Source organism: Pinus tabuliformis, chromosome 7 (assembly GCF_031772625.1).
Source record: "Pinus tabuliformis cultivar Carrire ecotype Pingquan chromosome 7, CPIR1, whole genome shotgun sequence".
Lineage (NCBI taxonomy): Eukaryota > Viridiplantae > Streptophyta > Pinopsida > Pinales > Pinaceae > Pinus > Pinus tabuliformis.
The window spans coordinates 1,267,623,009-1,267,633,880 of NC_142293.1; the positions used below are offsets into that span (position 1 = coordinate 1,267,623,009).

At 40.1% G+C, this 10,872-nt stretch overlaps 1 pseudogene; it reads left to right on the forward strand.

Moving 5' to 3' along the window:
* The first annotated feature begins 9,914 nt into the window (after positions 1-9,914).
* On the forward strand, positions 9,915-10,409 carry LOC149252045 (cytochrome P450 750A1 pseudogene; annotated as a pseudogene).
* Positions 10,410-10,872: the final 463 nt, after the last annotated feature.

The window sequence follows — 10,872 nt, forward strand, 5'->3', positions numbered from 1 at the left end:
TCTAGAAACTGTCTTATTTCTTTTGAACTTTCTGGCTTTTTGTTCATTTGATGTCGTGCTCGCATGCCTCATAGTGGACCAATTTATAGATATATAGAACTAGAGAATAATATGTATAGTTAAAATGGTTTTGGACCAATTTACATATAAAACTAGAGAATAATATGTATAGTTAAAATGGTTTTCCTCTCTTTGCACTTTGCAACAAATCATCTCTTCAATATTTTTTCAAAATTTGAATCCATTATTTTAGTTCTAAGATGTATCTTAGTGTTTCAATTCACTATTTCAAATCAATTTTAAATGATAAATGGTGATTTTTATAGATAAAATTTATTTAACAACATCATTACACTTTATGCTTTATTGTTATGTTATATTTTTGTATATGGAGAGCTTATGTGTGAAGCCTGTAAGGGGAAAAATGATCTAATAATCGATTGGTTGGGTACTTGTAAATTGGAATTTTTTTGGTATATTTGAATGCATAAATCCACTTTGTATGTAAATTTTCATAACTACATACATAAATCCACTCATGTAATGAAAATTTTCATAACTAGGTACATAAATTCACTTGATGTAAATTCTAATCACTCGTTGCATCATTGACATCAATTTTAATAAGCTTGCATTGATCTCAATCTTAATGAGATTCTAGAGTTATAATAAATATTTTAATAGAATTTGACTGTTGTCAATTTTAACAAGGGAGGCTACATGGAAGCTAGTCCTTGCCTTGCATGGGGATTTTGTTTGAAAACTTAGGAAGCATCCCAAGTTGATAGTGCTGGAAGTGTTCATAGTTCATAGTGATAGAAAACTTAGGAAGAATTCCAAGTTGATAGTGCTCGTAGTGTTGTTAAAAGATCAAAGTGGTGGATTTAATACAAACTGTGTATTTAAAACGGGTTCGGGGCACAAAAGCACTTACATCATTGAAGGACATATCCATTGTTCTAGAACCAAAAATGACGTACTTGTTGGGTGGAAGGGAGAGGGGTGCACGATGAGCTTGTTTGCATGGTTTGATCCCTCACTCAGGCATATGACCAGTCAGAACGTGCTTAAATGGAACATAAGCTAATACCTGAATTTGTGTTCTAGAAAGGGTACTTAGAACCTACATCTTTTCGAGCATGGGTTGTTTCCAATCCCATTCATCTCTCTTTTGAGCATGCATTTTTTCCAATCCCATTCATCTCTCAGTCTAGTAGATGAGTTCAACACCAGCTCCTATCTATCCTTGTTTGTCGGAAGCCTGTATCTTCAAACTGCATCTAAAATAGGGTTATTCTGAGTTGGTTTCAGCCTAGGCTAGAAGCAAAAGCACACGACATGGCTTATTTCCTTGCCCACACTGCTCACAACTCTTTGAACACGTGGAACAATGCTCTTGTCCCCATGCCAGAAGCAGAAGCACATGAGAATCCATCAATAAGGTCTTCCATGGCTGGAGTTTCCGGGTAAGCTACTTATTGATGGGACCTTAAACCAGAGATTACCCATGTCCAAAAACCATGGTCGAGAGTTCTATGGTTGTGCTGATACATCTACTATGTATAGGAATAGAGATAGCCTTAGTATCGGTATCAGTATTTCCTAAACCAAGTGACTTGTATCAAGGCCACATGTCCACATTGACACATTGACACATGTAGAAGCACACGACACATTGACACATGCAGAAGCACACGACAATGTGAGTGGGAGAGTTTTCCTGAATCAAGGTGATGTGAATTTTGAGAGGAACGTAGTCGCTTGTCCAAGCAAGGTATTAAGTGAAAAAAGAAATTTGCAGAGAAAGTTTTCAAATGCAGGGTATTTTCACTTGAGTAAAGACGTTTCAGGACATAACACACCTAAGAAGTTCAAACTCAGCTTTTGATTTTGGCCATTGAAGTAGGTTCCAAAACACGGTGTGAGCTGTTGGATCCTTGATACCCATGTCTTTTTGCCCCTTCCTTGGAGGAGTCAGAGCCTTATTTCCCCTCAGTTAATCTTGATCTCAGTGAATATGGGCCTTGGATTGGTCAATTCGTGAGAGAAAAGGTGGCATCGTAAAAAAATAGGAGTGAGTCATAGAGACCTAGTTATATAGCCTGGTTTTTCAGATGGCCTAGTTGTTACATATTGACCTAGGATCGAATTCAATCCCACTAACTAAGGGTTCTCTTGAACCAAACATAGGTGAAATGAACCAGCAGTAAAAGATGTTGTTCAAATGATGAGTAAACAACCTCGACTTGAAGCCTTATCTTTAGAGCTGACTTTATTATCTCTTTAGAGTGCCCTATTGGCTCTACCCCCTCCCCTCTTATAAGACTAAATAAATCCCTTCACAGGAGACTAGCTCTGGCATATGGAATATTTCATCCATCTCCTTCCTCCACCTGAGTGCTGCTCGTCCATTCTACCTCTTCCAATCCTTTCTCCTGCTTCTCTATCCTATGCTCCTCTTCCTACCCTATAGCCTCTTATTGCATTTTTGTCCTACACTCACATACATGTCATGGGTAAGTACCTAGTTTCATACTCAATCTCCATTAAGGATAATGCCATTCTTGTATACAAGATTCAGGGCAAGGAGGGTGGTTCACCTCTCTAACTAGTTGGCCTCGAAAGGAGATATTCTTTGGGCTTCCATATCATCTATATAAGTAGGGAGGAAGAAGGGGCTCAAACGATCATTCCTTTAATCGTAAGGTAAATTAAGGTGTCTTTATGATCGAATGGTTGGTTAAGTAGGTTGTGTTGAGCTAAGAGTGTGCCTGAATTTTCAATGGCATATCTATTTTCATTAACAAGCTTTTAGAGTTGGTTTCTGGCATGGGGTTGAGGTCGGTTTTACTTTTAGACATGTGGTCTGTGACTTCCACCCTAACATTTGAAATTCGAGCTCCCATGTAGAGCATTTTCTCTCTTTTGTGTATGCTGTAAAAGGCACTTTGTTGCCAAGGGCACTTGAATCCATGATTCGAGGGGTAGCAAAAGATATAGTATTAAAATTTTTAATGCCAAAATGGAAAGGCCATCAGAAGGAGAGGAAAATGGATGGTTTCAAGGTCAAGAGGAAAATACCTGATCTGTCTAAGGATATCCTATGCTCCATGGAAGAATCAAAGAAAGCTTCATTTCCGAAATTTCCACTCCAGATTGTTTGGGGTAACATCTTCTACAATGTTGGTAAGTCTTCGAAAACAAAATCGACTCAAAATGATTTTTCCCAAACAGATATTGACATTTCCCAAGCTCAGAGCACTTTGGTTAATGAAAAGAGGCCCTACACGAATTGTTTTCTCAATATTGTAACACAAACTCTTCTTTTGGGAAATTTCTTGCAGCGATTCCAAACCATTTTAGATCTTTAAAGAAGTCCTTTGGAGGGCATACTTGTGATACAACTAGTGTTGGTTGCAATCTGATGGAAGAAAGAGACAGGGATGTTGAATTTTCCAAAAAAACATGTTCGCAATCATCCTTCTAGTTATTGGAAAATGAATTTTCTTTTAAGAATGCAATGCCACATATCAAAAACATGTTCTCAACCATCCTTCCAGTTATTGGCAAATGAATTTTCTTTTAAGAATGCAATGCCACATATCGATGGCAACTTCACAATTAAAGGAGAAAAACTGAACTCCAATAAGAAGGAAGATGGTTTGTCATTTGAAAACTTCTTGTTGGAAAAATGTCTTCAGAGTTAGCTAAAGTTGGAGCAAAAGCATGTCAATATAAATGAAACAAGAGTGGAAATGGTGGTGATGGCCTAGATTTCATTGTAACAAATGAGAAAAATGATTTCCCTCATAATATTTATGGGCAGTACTTGGGACTGTTCATCTCTACCACAAATGGGGATTCAAATAACAGATTGGTGTCAACTCTACCACGGATGGGGATTCGAATAACAGATTGGTTGCAGTGGAGTTCGATACCAGAAAGAGAAAATCCAACGACATTCGAAGCCAGATCCACCATCAGCATTAACTTCTTTGAAGAGGTGAGGCTAGCTTCCACTACCTTGCTTTTGTCTCTACCTTTCCTATTACTAAGATTATTGGGTGAAGGAAGAAGCTTGCATGAAAGAGCAGACTGTCTTCCTTTTGTGATTAGCTTCCTTTTCACTTTTACTATTTCCAGTGAGAGGTTATAGCCTGCTTCTTCTTTCTATGATTAGCTTTTTTTGAGCTTTCAGTGTAATAACGTGCTTCTTCTTTATGTGATGAGCTTCTTTTTAGCTTTTAGCTTTCAGTATGATAGAGTGCTTCTTATTCCTGTGTTTAGTTTCTTTTTAGCTTTCAGTATGATAGCTTCTTTCTATGATTAGCTTTATTAGCTTCTTTTTAGATTTCAGTATGAGAGAAGTTATACCCTGTTTTTCCCTTTACTTGTGCAGAAAGAGAATAGTTAACTTCACTAGTTAATTTCAATATTGAAAGGAAAAATAAAGGCAACGAAAGCAAAATACACAGTGTAGGTGTACTTGCATCTTTGTTCAGACTTCCAAAAAAACCAAGCTAATGCCTCCTGCAACTGTGGAGAAAGAGAATAGTTAACTTCAATAGTTAATTTCAATATTGAAAGGAAAAATAAAGGCAAAAAAAAGAAAAATACATAGTGCAGGTGTACTTGCATCTTTGTTCAGACTTCAGAAAAAGTCAAGCTAATGCTTCTTGCAGCTAGAAGTTATAACATGTTTTTTCCTTTACCTGTGCAGAAAGAGAATAGTTGACTTCAATAGTTAATTTCAATATTGAAAGAAAAAATAAAGGCATCAAAAGAAAAATACATAGTGTAGGTGTGCTTGCATCTTTGTTCATGTTTAGATTTCTGAAAAAGTTAAGCTAATGACTCCTGTAGCAAAAGGAAAATAGAAAATAGAGAGAACGTTCTCATTGTTGTTCAAGTGGGCCATGGGTTGTCAATGTGGGCTGTGGATTATCATTGTTGTCCCAATTCCAGTGGGCCATGGAGTCAGTACAGAGTTGGTATGGCTACCTCCTCGCCAAGAAGCCGCAAAGACAATGCCTCTTGTAAGAAAAGAATGCCCCCTGCAACAAGAAAAGCCTGCAACAAAGATAGCTAACAACAAAGAAAGCCTGCAACAAAGATAGGGGAGCTAAGTGAGGTTGTCTATCGAACATACCTATCCTCTCTTCGGCCAGTGTTGCTTAAGAGATCTCCTCGGCTGCCTCCTCGACTCCATGCTGTGAAATGAAATAGTGCCAATATCACAACATAAGTACAACGACTTTGGGTCATTACCCACCCAGAATATGTGGTCGACAACACTATAGTAGGCAGGTTGACAGGTGTAGGATAAACAATGTACAATGGTGACAAGTGTAGTTACGAACAATGTACAATGGTGACCTATGTTTTTTATTATTCATGTAATTTTAACATAAAATGTTTACTTATTAATGTTAACGTTAATCCATTGAAACCCAATGCAAATTTTACAAATTTTTGTAAGTGAATCGAAACTTAACCTAAGTTTGCCTAGGGAAAAGGCCAAATAAGATGGCAAAAAACAAATATACAATATGAGCTTGAAAACTTTGGGTTATTTAGACAATGCATGACAATAAGCAAATGAAATTAATGCTAACCCCCACCATTTTGATTACTATAGTCCCCGCCGACTAATAAGATTGCAGAGAGTTATAATAAAGATTTTAATACAATTTGAGAGAATTATAATGATGAGGACTGAAGTGAATCATTGACCTGTAATCGGCTCCGAACAACAATCTTAGCTTGACAAAAAAATTTAACCAGTGCAAGAGATAGTGGCAGCAGAGGCCAAGATTGGCCGCGTTGAAAGTGGTCATGACCTCATTCTTCTGACAATCTTTTCAGAGTGGCTCTGCCAACCATATCACAAGTACATTTTACAAATTAACTGATAGTATTTTTGTGTAGTAACTTCCAATTTCTAATGGAAAAAACAATTTCAATAACAAATTAACTATGACCATAAAAATGTTGATATCCATATACAATCAAAATTAGTTTATCGGTCTACTGTAAACTTCTAATTCAACTTCCAATTCATTAATGGATTTTCTTCTTTTCAAGTCTTGTTCGCCACATACAAATATGAGAACATAACATTAACTAGCAAATAGACCAGTCTATCCATGTTTGCACACAATAACGTAATACATTACAGAGACATAAGTCACATGACAATACACTAGAACAAAACATTAGCCAACACACATATCCCCACACAAATTAGACATGCATAGTGAAAATACAGAAACCTGAGTCAAAAGTTTGAGAGTGGCTTTTTTAACCGCACTTAGAAAGAGTGTGTGGGCTTTTTTTAACTAAAATTAAAAAAAAAAAATTATAATTCCAATTTAATTTATTTCCTAGCTGTTCAGATCATCCTCGAAACACTTCTTTATCCGGCCATCCTTCCACTTACATCACAATCAAAACGACGGGGGTTCTGTGATGGCATTCATCGTCATCATTACTGTCACGCCCCTACACATGCGGTAGTCTTTCAACCGCTTATAGCGAGGTGCGGCACCACCGAACACTTTCTTTTCACCAATACTTATGTTCGTGGACTACGCCTAATTCACTTTCTCCTACTTAGTTTGTGTTTCGCAACCAAGTATTATTATGTTTAGCCTTTATACCAATGAACACCTATACTCATTCATTATCAACAACAATTATAACAAGAACACAATTGCACAGTATAAAGGGAGGGGCAACTCCCTGAACAATGAGTCTGCCCGAATCAATATATTATATAAACGTCACTTTTACAATGTACAAGCTAAATCTTGGGAAACCCCAAATTTACACTTAGTCAATTTTACAATCAAGGTGAACCTCCGTTCACCTTCCTGCACACCTTGCACGATGGGTGGGTGCTCACCCAAGCCACCAAGACACCCACGCCAAGTCTAGGTGCAAACCGGCACTTGCACGACCATCGTGCACACCTCAACCGATCACTGGGCACACCTTGCCCAACACCTTCACCAATCACCAAGTACAAGTTACGACCGAGCGGCTAAATGAAGAGGAGCGCATGAGATATGCGCTTTGCCTCCTCTTATTTCTGCACCCTTAACTGCGCACTTGCTCCTTATGCGAAGATGTGTGTGATGAATTGATGAATGAATGCTCTAAAATGCATCCACATATATACATGTCGTAAGTGTGGGTGGGGCTGCCCAGCCGACCACCCAATCTTCATGTACACACCCCTTTGAAAGCCCAAACTATGAGTCGGCCTGTCCTCCATGTGATTCGGCCCCTTAACTCCGTTCTTTCACGTCCCACGGGTGTAAACTTCCCGTCGTTTGTTGTATCGTCGCACATAAGTCGCCTGAACGTCGCATTGTCGTGCAGGCTAGCTCGCCCCGTGCCTGCGCCTGTGCCCGCGTGCAACCTAACTCGCGCGCCTGCCAGCACACGCACCCACGTGTAGCCTGACTCGCGTGCTCGCCCGTGCCTTTGCCCGCGCGCCCATGCACTCGCCCGCGCCCGTGCCCGCGTTCAACCGTCATGCGACTCGACTCGCCTGCGCCCAACCGCGCTTGGCATAAACGAAGACCTTACATCCTCCTCCACCTAAAAATCGTTGTCGTCCTCGACAACATATCATCTTGGTAGCCATCCACCAAGATCATCAATATCCATGATGTCAACTCCTCCACATACTGTAAACATCACTCCAACATATGTAGAACCACCTTCTCCATCATGTCTCGACCCGGCAACCATCTGTCACCAAGATCACCATACCAAGGTATACACCTCATCGGTATGTCATACATATGAGATCATCTCAATCCATGACCATCGATCACCTTGTCACAATCTCCACATGCTGCTCTCTCCTGCCATGGAAGGCTGGTCCCTCCATCTCAAGCTACATGCCCACTGCAACATATCGTGTCGACCTCATCATGTGTCATCATGTGAACTGCTGCCATGATACTCCAACAAATGCCAACACATCTCTGCACACCGTTAACCCCCATGTCTGAAGTATTTGGGTGATCAGTCCAACTGTCACGCCCAAACCATGAGAATGCACATCCTCATGCAATGATCAGTCGTTTCTCATAACATCCTGTCACATCCTCAACTCGATCAAGAATCCATCTCCATATAAGTAAGCCATGCTCAGGTCTATGAAGTAGTCCTCATCTCATCTGCAACATGCTTTCCATGATGTTTGGTGTCAATGTGCTACATGAAATCAGCCACATCTATCCCAACATCATCCATATGTGTATCTACTTCATATGAAGAGATCATCTCATCAATCTCAAACTCTCGGTCTGCCACATCCAGGTCCATGAAGCAACCTTCATCATATCTGCAATGTGTCATCCCTCAAGTCTGCCACAGAAACAAGTATACACCTGTTTCATCTATCCATGTGCTGCCCATAGATCAATCAGCTCCCATGTCAAAAGATGGATGAGTCTCGGCTCAACCCATGCCCAAGTGTTGCCACCAAGGCATCATCATTGTTGTAACTCCATTGCTCCAAAGTGTCCCTAAGTCCACCATATATGAAGTCCCCCAAAAGTCACAACAATCTCATGTCATCATGAGCTCTATAAACCATCCCCAACCAACATCCTAGCAAGCATACAAGTCTCGGCCCAAAGGCCTCTGCAAGATGCCTCAGCTCTCCATGTAGTAGGAATGCTCCATAGTCTGCTCACAACTCCATCCAAGTCCATGGCCTTGTTGTACAAGAGTGTACAACCTCTCCACTGGCTCATAAGTAATAAGTCTCCATGTCACATCAGCAAATCCATCTGCACAACATCTCTGCCTTGGCACTCCTCATTGGATGCCCATAAGTGACACCTCTACAAGTGCTCCCGCATAATGTCTCTGCATAAGACTGCCATGCTCCATGTCTCCAACCTGATGTCCATGAATAAGTTGCCCATGTAGTCCAACCATGTAGACCCATGACAACAATTGGTCATCCTCATCCAAGTCTACAATCTTCGATCTAGTGAACTCGGTCACCCAACCATATCATCATCATCACATCACGAGTCCCTTCCATCATGGCTCCTCCACTAAAGGTTCCACCAAGACTATCTCTTGGTCTCGGCCATGAGAAGTCCATCCAAGTATCATCATACCTCAAGTGTGTGCCCTTCAATCTATCCATGAGTCATGCCGGGCACTTAGCCAAAGTAGCTAAAGCATGACCCAATCCTCCACAACTATCATCATGTTCCTCCCTTGTCACGGGCCTTTGTACCTTCTACCATAAGGTCACAAACAACCCCAACAAAACTTGCAACAGTCAACAATCCTTGCTTCTCCATACAAGGTCTCATCATAGACATCCATGGTAAGATTCTCCCCTGCATCGGCAAACTGGCTTTGTCTTTCCCTGCATATGGTCCATCTACCAAATGCTCAAATGAAACACAAGTATCAATAGTACTTACATCATCATGAGGCTCCTCCATGTGAGTATCCTCATCCATTCATGTCTTCAAACTGCACGATCCTGGTCCAACTTGATCAATCTCAAGTTCATCCTCCATTGTTGTCATGTCTGCAACATCTTCAACTATCACCGCTTCTTCTTCCTTGATAGCACAATCTGCAACTTCATCTTGCTCTATTGTCCAACCAAGTTGAAGAAGTTCGTCTTCAACATTCTTTTCCAAGACTTCAAGTTCCTTCTGAATCCGGGGATTCTCTTTTTTCATCCGCTTCAACTTATATAAGGTAAGCAAGAGCTTCCCTTCGCATTCTTCCAAACCTACCATGCCTTGTCGTTCAGCTTGGCCCAAGCACTAAGCTTCACCCATGCTAAACCTGTTTCACCATTCACCACTCTAAAATGGGTAGTCGGCAAGAATCGCCAAGTGAATGAATCTGATGTAGCGAGCATGAAATACCTCCATTGCGTGGTGAAAGAAACGCTACGATTATACCCACCTGTGGTGCTAGCAATTCCTTATGCATCTGTAGAGGCTGTGACAGTAGGAGGATACCATATCCCTAAGAAAACAATGGTAATGGTGAATGTGTGGGCTATAGGAAGGGATCCCAATGTGTGGGGACCAGATGCTTCCGAATTCAAGCCGAAGAGATTCATGGAGGAGGAACATGTGAATTTAGCAGATCAATCAGACTTCCATATGATTCCGTTTGGGGCAGGAAGGAGAGGATGCCCGGGGGCTCCCATGGCTATTCCTACCATTGAATTCGCATCGGCTCAGCTGATGCACACTTTCGATTGGAGAGTTGAAGGTGATCCGTCGCAGCTGGACATGACGGAAGTGTGTGGGCTGACGACTCCAAGGAAAGTGCCGTTGTATGCATATCCAAGGTTGAGGGTAAGCTTTCCAGTTCCACTACAGACCAGGGATGATAAAGCGTAGGATGAGGCAAGGCGCCGCCACATGCTATTCTGGTTTCTCCAGAAATGCTTTCGCTACTCGCTATTTCAATCTAGTTTATGCTAGTTCCGTTCCCTTTTATTGCATTACCTGTTGTACCTGTTGTACGTTCTGTGATGTATTTTTTAATTCTAAAGACTATTTTCTGCCGTATTACAATCATTGAATGCTCTATTGTGGTTTCATTTGCTAAAATCACTCTACCTGTCAGTCACGTAAGGAATTATTCTTTATCACATTGTTTTAATGTATTTAAAAGCGAGGTAATATAGTTATTCTAAAAAAATATTTAATATTTAATAAATAATAAATTAAAATAATAATAATAATAATAATATGTTATCGGTTAAAAATATAATTAAGAAAAAAATTAAAATATATAATAAATAGTAAAATATATAATAATAATAAATATTATTTGTTAAAATATAATTAAAACATTAAA